Source organism: Sinocyclocheilus rhinocerous, unplaced genomic scaffold (genome assembly GCF_001515625.1).
Source record: "Sinocyclocheilus rhinocerous isolate Xijiao unplaced genomic scaffold, SAMN03320098_v1.1 scaffold612, whole genome shotgun sequence".
In the NCBI taxonomy this organism is placed as follows: domain Eukaryota; kingdom Metazoa; phylum Chordata; class Actinopteri; order Cypriniformes; family Cyprinidae; genus Sinocyclocheilus; species Sinocyclocheilus rhinocerous.
In genome coordinates, this window is record NW_015625585.1 from 815,695 (window position 1) to 831,560 (window position 15,866).

Consider the following 15,866-nt stretch of genomic DNA (forward strand, 5'->3'; position numbering starts at 1 on the left):
TGAATGTATATATATATATATATACACACATACACACACACAGACACACACACACACACAAACAAAAAGAACAACATAATACAATATATAACAAAGTACTAATACTGCATAGAATTAACGATTCCCGGTAAACAAACAATATTACAAAAGGGACCAAACACTACAAATGGCAATAGACTACTTAATGATAAGATCTTGGCATTAAGGCATGAGGCTTCCTGACGAGCATAATGGAGAGTAGAACCAATACATTTTGAGAACGAATAATTTAACGAATGTTTCAGACTAAATGCTAGCTTTTCACTTTAAAAACTAAGAATGTCTTGTAGAGATATTTCTACATGATCCTACACTTAAAATTACAAGTTGAGTCATGAACTCATATTAAATAATATTGTTGACTTGAATTTAATCCCCTGTTGTTTTTACGGTTCTTCTCTTTGAATCCACAATCTTGTGACCAAGTGACTTGTCTCTTTTCTCTATTTATGCACACTAGACGCCTCGACTCTTTCCTCAGGCTGCGCTACATCATTACGTCGGTAGCTGGTGGCAAGTGACTGTCTTTACAAGTGAGATGAATCAGTTATTCAACTGATTCATTCAAAAACGCTAATTCATTCAGGAACAAAATAAGTACGAATGAGTGATTGAATCACTGACGCAACCAATTCGTTCAAAAAGCAGGTTCATTCCGAAATGGAGAGGCACAGCAGTAAATGTGCTTGGCCTTTGTTTTGAACTATTTTCGTTGGCGGAGTAATACAGACTAAAATGTAAGTTACTCGATATTATCTTTATCTCTACTTCACGTAACGAATATCACATTCGCGATTAGGCCGTTTTTTTCCGAATATCAGCACGGCAGTGATTACCAGCGTCAGTCGGCAGAACAAATCAACAGACGTGAATAGCTATGTTCATATGGAGCAGATTATTATAAAGATTTTGTAATGCAGGTTAGTCACATAAACCAACATAATCCAGTCAAACATGAATTACTTGACATTTCTGTTTCTCTGGTGATGTTTTGGTGTCTTTCTATGGTTAACCACTTATGTTAACATAAAACTTATTTCCTCTTAAACAGGACAATAACAAATGCTCCAGTCTAAATAGATTGCTGCAGTGATGACATATTTTGTAGGCCATCCCAGAAGATGGTATCATCCTGGTTCCCTTGAGAAAAACCCTATTGGATGTTTCCATTGGCTTTTGGATTACTGCAGAAAATAAGATCTGTGACCAGGTCTATGATTCTTACGTTTTGTTCATCATGATAATCTTCACATATGAATGCAACCTTTATGAATTTTGAAGCCTAAATAAAATGGTAAAAACTAAATGTAGGGCTATAAACAAACTACACCACAGTCACATGACTTCAACGCTGCTTCCGACAGCTCTTAAAAAATATCCCCTGAAAAAAATATAACCACTTGTTAGCAACAGCCTTTTAAAGACAAGTAAAAGCTTTAAAAAAAAAAAAAATCACAAGGGGGTATTACTGATGTATCTTATGTCATAGAATAAGATGTGAAAATATCTTGAGCTTGTGTTAACCACAGACCTTATTTCAGGCATTTAACTAAATAACCTTCCAAAAAAAAAAAAAAAACTTGTTTATGGGTTTTGGCCTACAAAAAATGTTATCCCTGCTGTAAAAAGTAAGAATTTGCTAGTATTTACATGAAATATAACTGATGCATCCTTAAAATTACGGACAGGTTGAGTCATTAGCGGGCACCTTGATATCAATTTGACGTCAAATATTAATCAAGACTTGATCAAAATGCTGTAACTATTTTAAATTCAGTTTGGATGGCAATTTCTTCCAGTGGTAATTGGGTGAAAATAGGACGTTTATCCCACACTGAAATTGCTTTGATGTACAGTGGGTACGGAAAGTATTCAGACCCCCTTAAATTTTTCACTCTTTGTTATATTGCAGCCATTTGCTAAAATCATTTAAGTTATTTTTTTTTCCTCATTAACCAATATGTTTGATGTTCAGTTTACATCAAATCAATGTCATGTCACGTTTTTTACATCAGTTTGATTTGCATATTTGACCAGTTTTTTTTTTTTATGTCAATTTTGATGTCAATTCAATGTCTTTTCAGCATCAATTGCCCACTGGTTAAGTTACATTATATTGATCGTTAACAAAAGAAAAAAAAAAAGTTGCCTGTAAAATATGAAAAAGAAAAGCCATTATCATCAAAGTTTAAATCCCCTGTTGAAGTGCATGGATGATTGACAGGTGAGATTCCTTACAAAACCATTTACTCTTTATTGATGTGTATTCATCTGTGGTATGCTGTCAATTACCACATATAATAATAATAATTTGAGGTTATCCTTCAGTCTACAGACAATAACAAAGGTTGTTGACAATAATGCAGACATTAATGTAATTATTTCTAGGTAGATATTATGAGTTATTATGAATTTGCTCTTTTGATGACACGAGGACACAATGCAATAAAATAGTTATCTTCTTTTTAAATAACACGGTGAGTTGACCCACAGTTCCTATACTGCGTCGGCTGTGGTTGCCCATTTTAAAACCAAATTAATTTAAAAGTCTTATTACTCATACCTTACCACCCCGTTCACTCAGCGTCTCTTAAAGTGCCCTCAACCAGCTGTTGAGATCTTTGTAGTGCTTATTCCTTCTAATATGATCACAAATCCAACAGGCATGTTCAAGACCAAATAATGTTTTCGTTGAAGGGAAGTACTGCTTGTACAGGTCCTCGTTTTGGTCCAGGAGTTTCAGATGATCTGCCAGTTCTTTTGGGGATGGAAAGTCATCCACATGGATGAAGGCTTTACTTGGTAAGAACTGCTCGTAGTTCTCTCTGTGCGGGCCAAGAACAACAGGAACGGCACCAAGCGCTAGAACATTGAACAGCTTCTCTGTCACATAGTACCTATGAATGGAATTCTCAAAGGACAGGTAGAGTTTGCAAATGGACACTAAATTTGAATATTTTGTAGCATTAAGTGGATTTTTGAAGTGCCTGCCAAAGGCTGACACGTTAATGTATTTCACTAACTCTGTATAGTATTGTAAACGCTTAAAGTTTGGGTTAAAGTTATTATGCAACAAACTAATTTATCCTCCTTTGGGATAGTATAGTTTTTCTCTTCCTCTGTGGTGTCTGTGATCCTACCGTAAGGTACTGGAATATCCCAGCGGTAGCTTGAAGTGATATTAAATAGATCCTTTAGCATGGGAAGTGGATATGAATTACTTGGAAACTCCATATTCCACCATACCAACTTCTGGAAAGCCGGTCGTTGGGAGTTGTGGCATATTGGATAAATCCCCACTAATTTGCGTCGTAGTCCACGTAGATTGTAAAACATGATATCAAAACCATGGCAATTATGTTCTGAGTGATTACTGAAATAGTTGTGGACATTGTTTTCATAGAAAATAACTTACTTCCACAGTGAAAAATAAGGTAATACGGTATTATTGCAGATGCTTTAGCCATGTCTGATTTGTTTTTGAGCAGAAAAACACAAAAGATATTTTGAAAAAATTCTTAAGTGTTCCTTTTTTTCCATACAGAAGTCTAGTCTCCAATGCTGTTTGGACCAAAATGTTCAAAACACCTTCCCTCGTGTTCTGCAGGAGAAACATACAGGTTGACAGCATATTTTTAGTTCCTCTTTGACTGCAGATGGTGAATCTGTTGGAGGTGCAACCAGGGTTGAGATTATCCGGATCATTCACATATAGTTATCAAATAGTTTTTTTTTTTTAATTCAGAAGGACTGGTAAAACCTCTATTACGTCAAGGTCTGCTCCTGACAAACGACACGGACATTCTTTGAGCATGTTTTTTCCTCAGCTTTATTTCAACAGGTGTGGACAGGCTTTAGTTAAGCATGGGATGGTGACAATGACAGTCCTCTCTCTCAATGTAAGTTATGCTCGTCTAAAGACATGTACACTGACCCCTGCTGGCAGACAGTAGGCAAGTAGAGACAAGTATTAATCTAAGAAAACATCCTCAGCCATATTCATGTACGAGGACATTCCATCAAGTAACGATTAGTCGGAGACACATTTGAAACCTATGTTTGCCTGAAATTATTTACTATATTACAAGCTTTTTACAACTTAAAAATAGATTTATCACTACCATATCTCTCTATGTACTTGTAAATACACAGTTTCTGCTTCTTTTTTTTTTTACAAATCCCGTACCGACACGTTAATCAGTAAATGTAAGGCAGAAGAACAAAGAGGGGCAAAAAAAAGTTCACAACTGTCCATCTAATCTACACTCCATTTATGAAAAAGTTAGCTTTTCTGCAGATCTGAAATGCAGACGATTCTCTAGAGAATAAACATGAACATACAAACAGGAAGATCTAACAATATGACACCGAACAAGCTGGGATGTCAGCCTTGAATGCGTTCCGAATCTGCATGTATGGCTAGGCTGACTGCAAACATCAGTTAGATGAACATGACTGGTAATGAAATGACAAGATGCCACATTTCTGCAGCAATACTATAAAATATAAGACAACCGTTCCAGAACCCTTGGTCATGGTCCTGTCATCCGAACAGCTGATGCATTGTTAAAAAACAGAAGAAAATGAAGCAATACAGAAAGCGAATTCACGGCTTTACATGCAAATTTACCCAACGTTTATATTGGAGGTCTGTCCCAAAAAGCAGCATGCATTGAACTTGATTTTTGCAAAGTGATAAAAATCCTAGATCAACTTCATAAATGGCTGAAACGCTCCGTCAAAGGCCGTCTTTGACACAACGGTGCCCTCCAAAACCAGTCCGTAGACAGCATGTGGACAAGACCTGCTTTCAAACATAACGCAAGCAGCATAGCTGTGTCGTCCTGTAGCGGGAAAATGACAGAAAAGCCAAGATTCACAATGCAGGTGAGGTTACGGCACAAAGTGCGAGGAGTACTGCACGACGACAACTCCGAACCTGAAAAAATCCCAGGGTCCATCTTTAGAACAAACGAAAAAAGGCAATCAACCTACCGGTTCCCAAAGGAGGATCTGTTACGACTGAAGGAGCCATGCTGATTTATTAATGGCAGAGCATCTGTTGGCACTTTCGGACTTTTCGTTCACAACCTTACCGGAGGGTAATGAAGTCCCAACAAACCCCCTGAGAGAACTTAAAGGTAATGGCTGTTCCCTGAAAGAGGGCACGACCAGGACAAAAGACAAAAACATCTAAAGCAGTAACAGTTTGTACAGTTCAGCTCACACTCAGACACGCTCTGCTCCGAGTGACACGCGTTATTCACAGTGCATAACATGGGGTAGCGACTGAGAGGAAAAATGAACAACAAAACATTGAACATGTTGCCTGACGTAGTAATTAAGCCATTTTCCAGGCACATGCTTTTTCCCATCTCAAGTGCTACGCTTTACCTATACATACAGGCTCCCAGAGCACATCCAACCAAATGTGCAATGCTACCTAGGTACTTAAAATGTCAAAAGGAAAAAAAAAAAAAAAGTTGGCTGTTATTGATGGTGGAATGCAATAATTTCCCTCATTTCACTCTTTTCTGAGCGACGATGACCGTCCGCACCAGACAAAAGTGATACAATGGAATGGAGCTTGCTTCCGATGGGGGAATGGCTGATAATAAGGTGCAGGCTTTGTGTCTTTAGATGTGCATGTGAGATTGTCTGTTTATGAGCGTATGGGTCTGTATGAGGCACCCTCGTCGCCGATGCAGCCCGAGCGACTGGTCACAGTGTTTACCTCCCAACAGGTGGCAAAGGAGGGGCTCCTCTCATTACTGCCAAACAAACAGAGACACATATGAGTCCAAGATCAAAAATCACAGTATTCTTCCCTGATGATTTCGTACCAGTACCAGATTGAAGTCATCAGGCAAAAGCATTCAGCAAACTTGTGCGATAAACCTACTGAAGATGAAAAGCATGCAGCAGCTCTGTCTTTACACAAGCACATGAAAGCACACGAGATCAAAGGAGGCTCTGTGCTCACTGTGAGAAGCATTACATCTGTATTTGTTGAAGCTTGTGTGGTTCTGAACCAAACTGCTAAGTCTAACTGTTCATTTCCTGGGACTTACCTCTGTTAGCTTTGCTTGGGTATATCTTAGTGAAGTGTCTATAATCTTCTGGAGGAGGGAAGTCATCCAGAGGGTGAAAAGAATACTTGGACTCAAAATCATCTGTTGGAAGAGACAAATAAAAATAAATATTTGTATAGCATTTTTTTAAGCAAAAAGAATAATGTACACTACCATGCAAAGTTTGGTGTCAGTGTGATTTTTTTTTTAATATATACTTTTATTCCACAAAACAGTTTTCAACATTGATAATAAATGTTTCTTGAGCAGCAACACAGCATATTAGAATGATTACTGAAGGATCATGTGACACTGAAGGCTTAAATTTAAATAATAATTCACAATATTACTGTTTTTACTGTATTTTTCATCAAATACCTGCAGCATTGGAGAGACTTAAAATCTTAATGACCCCAAACATTTGAAAGGTAATGTAGGTCTTTTCAAAATTTGCTTCTCTATTTTTGTGAATAAAAGAGTGTAACTTGTCTTGTATTTAACAAAACTTACCAAAAAATATTTATTTGTGTGGTTTTAATTGTGCAGCAGCCTTGTTCACAGCAGTTTCTCCAATTAAAAACATTTATCGTTAATAATACGGTCTTATTATTTATGATCAAATGTTTTGTCTTTCCTCATTTTTATGTAACTCTGGACAATCTCCATTAATGAACAAATGTAAATGACATACATTTTTGTTCTTGAAGTGATGTTCATGTGACGCTAAAGCACTTTTCTTAGTCACTCAGGTAAAGAGTGTCTGCTAAATGCATATAAATGCATAAAACGCCAATTTTTGGCAACAACACAGACACATAGATTATATTAAAGTTTCAAAGGTGCTTGACAAACCACTAGATTACATTACGGATGATCTTAGAGTGAGCACATGCCTGATAATGCCACTGGATGATTATTTGATGCAATTATCCTGTCAGCATTGTCATACTAACTCGTCAGCATCTCATAGTCTCACTCGTCAGCATCGTCATTGTAACTTTTTTTAATATGAAAATCAATCCGAATATTTTTAGCTTTATAACAGGTTTAACACTAAATGTCGACGTATTTTGCACAACACCAGTGCCCGAGAATAAAGACGGGCCATTGTGAGAGTTTCAGGCCACATGACGGAACCATCTCTTGCCCTACAGGACAAGCGCAGTGCTAGCGCTAGTTTCAATTTGGAGAAAACATCATCCTCTCTATATGAACGAAGGATGTTGAAATGAGGATGTGAGGGCAGGTGCGGGTTGAGAGTGAGCATGAATGACTCACCTACAAAGGAACGGGAAATGGAAGTGTGTCCATTGCGGATGGGCGGGGGAGGGGGGGTGGAGCATCCCGGCCATTTCGTGATGGCTGCCCAGGAACTGGAGGAGCTAGTAAAGGAAGTCATGTTGAGAACGTCGAGCAAGTAACAGAAAGATAAATATAGTTTAAAATGATAATTCTCATGCACCATAGTTCAACTCTTCTGAAGCCATACAACAGCTTTGTGTTAAATTATGAAGTTCCTCACACAATAATGATCATGACTCAGAATAAAGTGCCTTAATCATATAGACTGCATGTATAGTGCTTTTATGTTGTCCTTTGTGGAAATTGAGAAGACGTGGTCACAATGAGAAAAGAACAGCTTCAAAATACTCCTTGTGAATTACACAAATTAAACAGGAAATAATGACAGAACGTTCATTTTGTGTGAATTACACTTTAAAAATTAATCTAGAAGAACAGTATGGTTTAAATATTTGGGGTCAGTAAGATGTCTTATTTTTTTCATTTAAGAATAATAGTAATATTAATACTTTTACTCAGCAAGGAGGCATTCAATTGAACAAAAGTGACAGTAATTTATTATTGTTACAAAATAAAATTTTATCAAAAAAATATGATATAGCACAACTGTTTTCAACATTGATAATAAGAAGAAATGTTTCTTAAGCAGCAAGTCAGCATATCAGAATGATTTCTGAAGGATCATGTGACACTGAAGACTGGAGTAATGATGCTGAAAATTCAGCTTTGTATCACAGGAACAAATTTCATTTTATAATATATTAAAGTAGAAAAGAGTTCATTTAAATTTGTAATAATAATTCACAATATTACTGTCTTTACTGTATTTTTGATGAAATAAATGAAGCCTTGGTGAGCATACAAGACGTTTTTCAAAACCAAAAAATCTTATACACCCAAATTTTAAATGGTAGTGTAGTATTAAACAAAAATGATTAATTTTAGTAAATTAGAGAAAAGTCACACAGTAATAATTTTCTCTGGAACCACCAGATTTCAGACAGTAGAGCTCACCTGCTCCTCGTCCCGGGGGCTCTCGTGCTGGAGGCGGGGGTCTGGCAGGCTGTGGGGTGGGTGACGGTGGTGGAGGCGGCGCATGTCCGCGTGTCGGTGTGTGTCCACCTGCTGAAGGCTTCTTGCTGAGTGAGTTGTGTCTCTGGGGCAGTTCGGGGGCCGCCTCGTTCACAGGACTGGAGGGTCCATTGGAAACCCCAGACTGCTGACGGTAAGGGGGCGGCGGCGGGGCCAGGGAAGAAGATGATGAAGACAATCGGCTGCTCGCAGGAGACGGAGGAGGTTTCACTGGTGGAGGTGGCGCGTTTTCACGCACCGGTGCTGGAGAGGGTCCTCGCTGCCCTGGAGTCGGCGGAAGTGGCTTTTCACGATTGTACGAGGGCGCTGTGGCTTTCTGCGGCGGGGCAGGAGGAGCGTTTCCACGCCGGGACATTGGGGGTGGCGGAGGTGGGGCTGAAGAGCTGTGCTTCATGCCTGTAGAGGGGCTGCTACCTCCACTGGGGGAACGGGAGAGATCAGGGAGGGATGGCCTCTGGGAACGGCCAGACTCCGGGGGGGAGTCCTGCTGAGAGGGACTGTCGGGGTCATCATGACTGCCGGGTGGGCGAGGGGCAGCAGAACGAGTGCCAGGATGGTGCAACGCAGACCTGCCTGCAGAACCATCTGTAACACAACCGGTTCAACATAAGAACCAGCCATAACTACAAGGCTTATGTTATTTTGAAGAAACACCCTTTGCATATCTGAGAAACACTGGCACAATCCTCTAATATGTATCATATTTTGTAGGCAATGACCACTGCGGAATGAACAAACACATTTTTGTGAAAAACCTACAGTAGGAAATCTGTACACTGGAAATCTGTAAAGTTTCTTTATTGGGATCTATGGTTCCATTAAAAATCTTTAAAGGGATAGTTCACCCAAAAATAAAAATTATTCACTTCAGAAGGCTTTTATTAACCCCCCGGAGCCGTGTGGAGCACTTTTTATGATGGATGGATGCACTTTATTTTGCTTAAAAATCTCGACCACCATTCACTGCCATTATAAAGCTTGGAATAGCCAAGACATTTTTTTATAACTCTGGTTGTATTCGTCTGAAAGAAGAAAGTCTTATACACCCAGAATGGCTTGAGGGCGAGTAAATCATCAGGTAATTTTCATTTTTGGATGAACTATCCCTTTAACATCCATGGAACCTTCAGTGGCGAGCGGTGACTTTTTTAACCGGGTATGCTGAGTGATAAGACCCCCCCCCCATCGGCTTTTAGGTCACTCAAATGGGATCACAGATGACAAATAGCTAAGAAAAACCGGGGAAGGGGGCGAGTTAAAAGTATGCACATTTCCTACCTTATTTGTAAATTAAATTAATCTCCATTCCTTCTTCTATCGTTTCAAGTTTATCCATTATTCGAATGCAAGAAAAATATAGCCGGTTTTCCAAGTAAAAACCGCCAAATAACGTTTACATGTAGTTACGTTATGATACATAATAAAAGGGTGGGGAGGTGGGGGGGGATTCCCCCGCTCTATACGTCTCTGCATCAGCTAAATTATTTTTTTTTATTCCAAGTGAATAGGAGTTAAAACTCCCACCCGGGTGACACTACTCCAATAACAGACCATGCAAAATACCCCAAAATATTAAAGATATTGCAAAGTAACGTTGCAACCTTGCAAACAATAATAAAATCAGAGAAGGACTTTAACTGTAAGCGACACGAGCATACGCAAAACAAAGGGAACAATATGATGTTTGTTATTATTACATTTTTATATAGCCCACGTTTTTATACACATTTTTTTTTTTTTTTACCGCTTAGGCAATAACATTGACAATAACGTATATCTTTAACATACGTTGTCTATGACCAAAAATGTAAGAAGAAATGTTTTCAGTGGACTTTTAAAATTTGCTTTGCTTGAGAAAACAAAAATATACAGTTACAGTGTTTTTTTTTTTCTTTTGATTTAGTCGAGTTGGTTTTGCATCGAACACAATGTAATTTTCGGCAATCGAGATCTGACAGCAGCAGCACATTTTTCCGCTTGGGCGAGCGCTTTGCGGACAGCTTACCTCGCGCATTAAATCAGCCGCAGACCAGCAAATCACTGAGAACGCGCTACAATCCTGACGAGTCATAGCAACAGAGCAGAGACGAGAAAACTGCGGAGAATCCCCTCGCCCGGAAGCAACCGCAACTGGTAGATTTTAAGAAAATTACTGCCGTTTGGCAAATAAATCATTGTACGTACTTATTCCTAACTCTTTAAGCTTTAAGTTTCATTTCAAAGGACAAGGGATCAACTTATAATCATGTTTATATGAATTATCCCGTGAACTTATTCTCTCAAATGGCCTGGGTATGCGGAGCATTCGCAGCTTATATGGACGGACCGCCACTGGGAACCTTCCCATTACACAAAAGGCTCTTTATAGTGGAAAAAGGTTCTTTAGATTTTTTAAATGTTCCTCACTAAGACAAAATAGTTATTTTAAGAACTGTTCAATGAAAGATCCTTTGGGGAACCAAAAATGGTTCTTCTGTGGCACTGCTGTGAAAACACCCTTTTGGAACTTTTATTTTTAAGAGTGTATCTTGACCAGTATCACCACTATGAACTATAAGCGATGTGAAGATTTTACAAATTCTCATTTTGTACACCAAAAGCATATGGCGCACAACAGAGGGTGTGAAAGAACTATTCCTTTAAATAGACGAAAACCAAACATTTTTAACAATCAACACACCTCCTACAGGTCGCAATTTTGGGACGCCACCCTGAAACAGCCCTCCCACTGGCTGGCCCAGTGCAGAAGACCCTCCACCACCGGACACACCTCCGCCACTTCCTTTCGGCTCTAAAAAACACAAAAAGTTTTTAATGTATTTTGATCAAATATATGCAGTCTTCATGAGCAGAAGAGAGTTCTTTCAAAAACATTTTTTTTTTTTTTTTATCTTACCGAACCCCAAACTTTTTTACAGTAGTGCAAGTAGATCAACAGAAAACGAGAACTCTCAACATGATTATATAAACAACTTTTTACTTTGGGACGAACTATCCAGTTAAGTAAATGACTGACTGTTGTATCCAGTTTAAGGTGTGCATCAACAATAAATTCAATACGCCTATCAATATGCTGAACTATCAAATTCATGCTGTTTTTCCACTTATAAAAATTCTGCAAAGCCAAGGCACTCAAGGATGAGTAAAATATAAAAAGCCTTTATTTTCTCATGGCTATAATGTTAAAAACAAACACCTTTGACTGCACACCAACGGGTTGCAGCTAACAAGCCTTCATCAGGGTGAAACAAGGCTTTTTATATTTTACTCATCCTTGAGTGCCTTGGCTTTGCATGATTTTTATGAGTTGAACTATCTCTTATCCAAAGATCACTAGGATTTGAAAACGTTTTTTCACCTCAGCAGCACATTTAGTTTTTTTTTTGTGTCTTATGATTTTCCACTTACTCTCAATCATCGGTGCACTCCTGTCATTGACAATGCCAACTTTCTTCAACTTGGGCCCTTTGCAGATATCAGTGAGCAATGCCCCTCTGCCCTTCGCTTCATCTCGGCTCAGCTTGGGAGGGGTTGTGTTTGTCTGCGGAAAAGCGATTGTTTCTTTTTTGTTCAGGTCAAGTTTTCACAGAAGCATATGAATTTTGAATTGAGCATGCTGTGAATATTTCTGAGGTAAGGTTTTGCAGTTCCCAATAAAGTTATCAGCCAACTAGAGAGTACTTACCTGGCTAAGAGTTGGGGGAGGAGGTCCACCTGGAGGTGGAGGGGGAGGAATGGGCATCTTGGATCTCTGTCCGGTGATTACAGCTGAGAGTGTAACACATAAAACTTCATGAAGACAGTTACCTAAAGAAACAGAAAATTAAAGCATAAATCAAACGTATTAAAACTTTATATATATATATATATATATATATATGTGTGTGTGTGTGTGTGATATTACTATGAATGGGAGAAGGTGAAATTTTTTTCATTATATATGTATATACTATATATATATATATATATATGTGTGTGTGTGTGTGTGTGTGTGTGCGTGTGAGAGAGAGAAAGAGTATATATAGGATTATTCAGAATAATTAGGTCATTTTTTCCAGCCATCTTTATATATGTATATATAGTTTTTAAAAAGGTTTCCAAGGCTGCACTTATTTGATCCAAAATACAGTAAGAACAGAAATACTGTGAAATATTATTACAATTTAAAATAACTGTTTTCTAGTTGAATATATTATAAAATGTAATTTATTCCTGTGATGCAAAGCTGAATTTCCAGCAGCCATTACTCGTCATCAGTGTCACATGATCCTTCAGAAATCATTCTAATACACTGAAGATTTATTATTATTATCAACGTTGAAACAGTTGCGCTGCTTCATATTTTTGCGGAAACAGTGCTAAATTATTTTCTTTGATGAAAAGAAATTTCAAAAGAACAGCATTTATTTGAAACATAAAGCCTTTGTAAGATTATAAATGTCTTTACTGTCACTCTTGATCAATTTAATACATCCTCCTTGTTGAATAAAAGTATTTGGGGAAAAAAAAAATTAACAGTGGTGTGTGTATAATATACAGAATATGTATCACATTTTCTAATAAAATAGACAACCCAGATGTTTATCATTACAACCGAGCAGATACTGATCCATATTCTTCTGCTTATAATCATAAACCTTTTATTTAAGAAGTAAACAAGTTAACAACACACTAGAGCTCAGATAACATCTGACAGCTCATGACTTCATCTTAACGAATTCTTATCCGTATTTCTTTCAATACCATTCTGTTGCTTTAGAAAAAAATAAATGAATGGAAACCATTTTAACTATAATTATTATTGTAAAATATATACGGGATGTCCGCATTTATGATGCACATGATGGCTAGAATAAAGTTAGCAGTTTACTGTACAATAAATTAGTGTAGCAGCTATGGTAACTGAGTGGAAACTAAATTATATTACAGTTAGTATGTAAACAACACGGCCTGCTGCAGGCTAAGGCCATTTAACCCGTATACTCTTTTCAGCTCATTTCATTGACTAGAAAAATCATTAAATATCAGTCATCACATGACATTTAAATGCATGTCCCGTGTTTTATTTGCATATTTATTTGATTGTGAATTAGCTCGACTTTAGCCTTAGCTTAGCTTAGCTTGGCCTCCAGGTGCGTCCATCGCGTCAAGACGTTTCCTGCCGACGGTGCGTGAAGAAAACGTTCCGTCGGTTGAACCCGACATAACGTGTTTATGTGATGAAATAATACAACGTTTGTGCCTACTTTTTTCCCGCAACGTCCGATGTTTTCGCAAGCCGGACTCCCGTCATACATGATCTCGCGCGTCGATCGCCTTGATTTGCTCCCCCGTTCATACCGGAAATTACGTCACTGTACATCTCGGCGTGAAAATGTTTATTATTGATTTTAAAAACAGCTAGCTTTATTAAATAATCATACGCAAAGAAGCGAAAGCAAAGAGTGCTCGTGATTATTCTACTAGAGTTTTATTATATTATACTCCGTTAAAATGTATCGTATAGATCTTTAAGATATCCTTTTTTATTATTATATTTTTTATATATTATATAAGATTATATTGAATCCCCAGTTTTCTGACCTTGTGAACATGGTCATTTGGTTGGGTAAATATCACATTCACACGCACACATAAATAAATAAATAAATAAATAAAACCCTCATTTATTTCTTCATGATTTTGTGAGAATGTTTTGAAAGTTTCAAATACTTCAGAAACAAAGTAGACAGATCATTCGCAGATCACTTGCTTTAAAAATGAAAAGTAGCCTATATTATCATCTTCTCGCCATCATGTCACAGAAACGGACTTTTATATACAAAATGCGGCTGTCAAGTTCAGTTGCAGTTTTGCTTCGTGCATATTTCATGCATATTTCATTCAGGAAATACAAATTTTGTTATTTTATGATACTGATTAACAACTCAATCCCGGGAGTGTTAATACCAGTAATGCCAAATGCTGCCACGTGATGGTGCTATAGGATGTATTATATTACATGGATTATGTGGTTTATATTATCTTGATTTATAAGATTTTCTATTCATTATTAGTGTTATATGCGCATTAACTGCACAGGAAACACAGCGTATTGTCTATGTATTACAGTTTGGCTGGTAAATATATATAACATACTGAGAGAGCAAGGCATTTTTGTTTAATACTGTGTCACAAGTGCTTTTTCATCATTTGGGCTTGACTATGAAGAACGACTCTCTCACAACACCAAATTTTCTTCAGATAATAGGTTTTAAATGATGTGCGTTAAAGGGGGTGATCAGATAAAATGCACCAGGTAGGCTTAGGGTTGGAGTGTGAATACAAATAACTACTTTAATGAAATAGTAAACGCAAACCTGGATAAGTATGCCATTTATATTTTATGAAGATGGTATCCAACATTTATGTGCAGCCTCTGGCCAAATGTGCTTAACAAATGATCAGTCAAGGAGTCATTCAAATTATGACACAATAAGTTTTTATGTACATAGTACTAGCAAATGTATGACTGTAGTTGTTTCACCTTGAATGAAAGTCAAGGAGCTGAGACAGTTAATATAATTCAGTTTATTTATTTGAAAACAAACAAAAACACCGTCAAACTAAAAATGTTCAGTAAAAATGCATATTCACTGTGACTTCCTGTTGACATTCCGTGCATTTTTTTTTTCTTTCTTGCAGGTGGGCATGTTGAAATGATTTACTATATGATAACAGCATCTTCAGGAGTGTAATTATCACTAAATATGCAGAAGAAGAGAAGGCCAATCAATGCGACAATTGCAAAATATTTGATTAAAGGTTAAAGGAATAGTTCACCCAAAAATGAACATTTGCTGAAAATGTATTCACCCTCAGGCCATCCAAGATGTAGATGGGTTTATTTTTTCCATCAGAACAGATTTGGAGAAATGTAGCATTGCTCATCAATGGATCCTCTGCAGTGAATGGGTGCCGTCAGAATGAGAGTCCAAACAGCTGATAAAAACATCACAATAATCCACAAGTAATCCACACGACTCCAGTCAATCAATGAACGTCGTGTGAAGTGAAAAGCTGCATGTTTATAAGAAAAAACTCCATCATTAAGACGCTTTTAACTTTAAACTGTTGCTTCTGGCCAAAATATGAGTTTATAATCCATAATAATGCTTCCTCCAGTGAAAAAGTCCATCCTCTGTTCTCCTCTCACATCAAAATCTTTTTTTTTTTGCTTGTAACCGTTGCTTGATCTGTGCATATTTCTCTCCTGATTCAGACAAGATGACTTTTTTTTTTTTTGAGTATTTTAGCCGGAAGCAACAGTTTCTTACAAACATGCAGCTTTTCACTTCCTTAATTGATGGACTGGGGGGGTGG

At 37.5% G+C, this 15,866-nt stretch overlaps 2 pseudogenes; both read right to left on the reverse strand.

Annotated features, from left to right (window-relative positions):
* Positions 1-2,629: 2,629 nt before the first annotated feature.
* LOC107754076 (alpha-(1,3)-fucosyltransferase 9-like) lies at positions 2,630-5,074 on the reverse strand (annotated as a pseudogene).
* On the reverse strand, positions 3,851-13,862 carry LOC107753872 (WAS/WASL-interacting protein family member 2-like; annotated as a pseudogene).
* Positions 13,863-15,866: the final 2,004 nt, after the last annotated feature.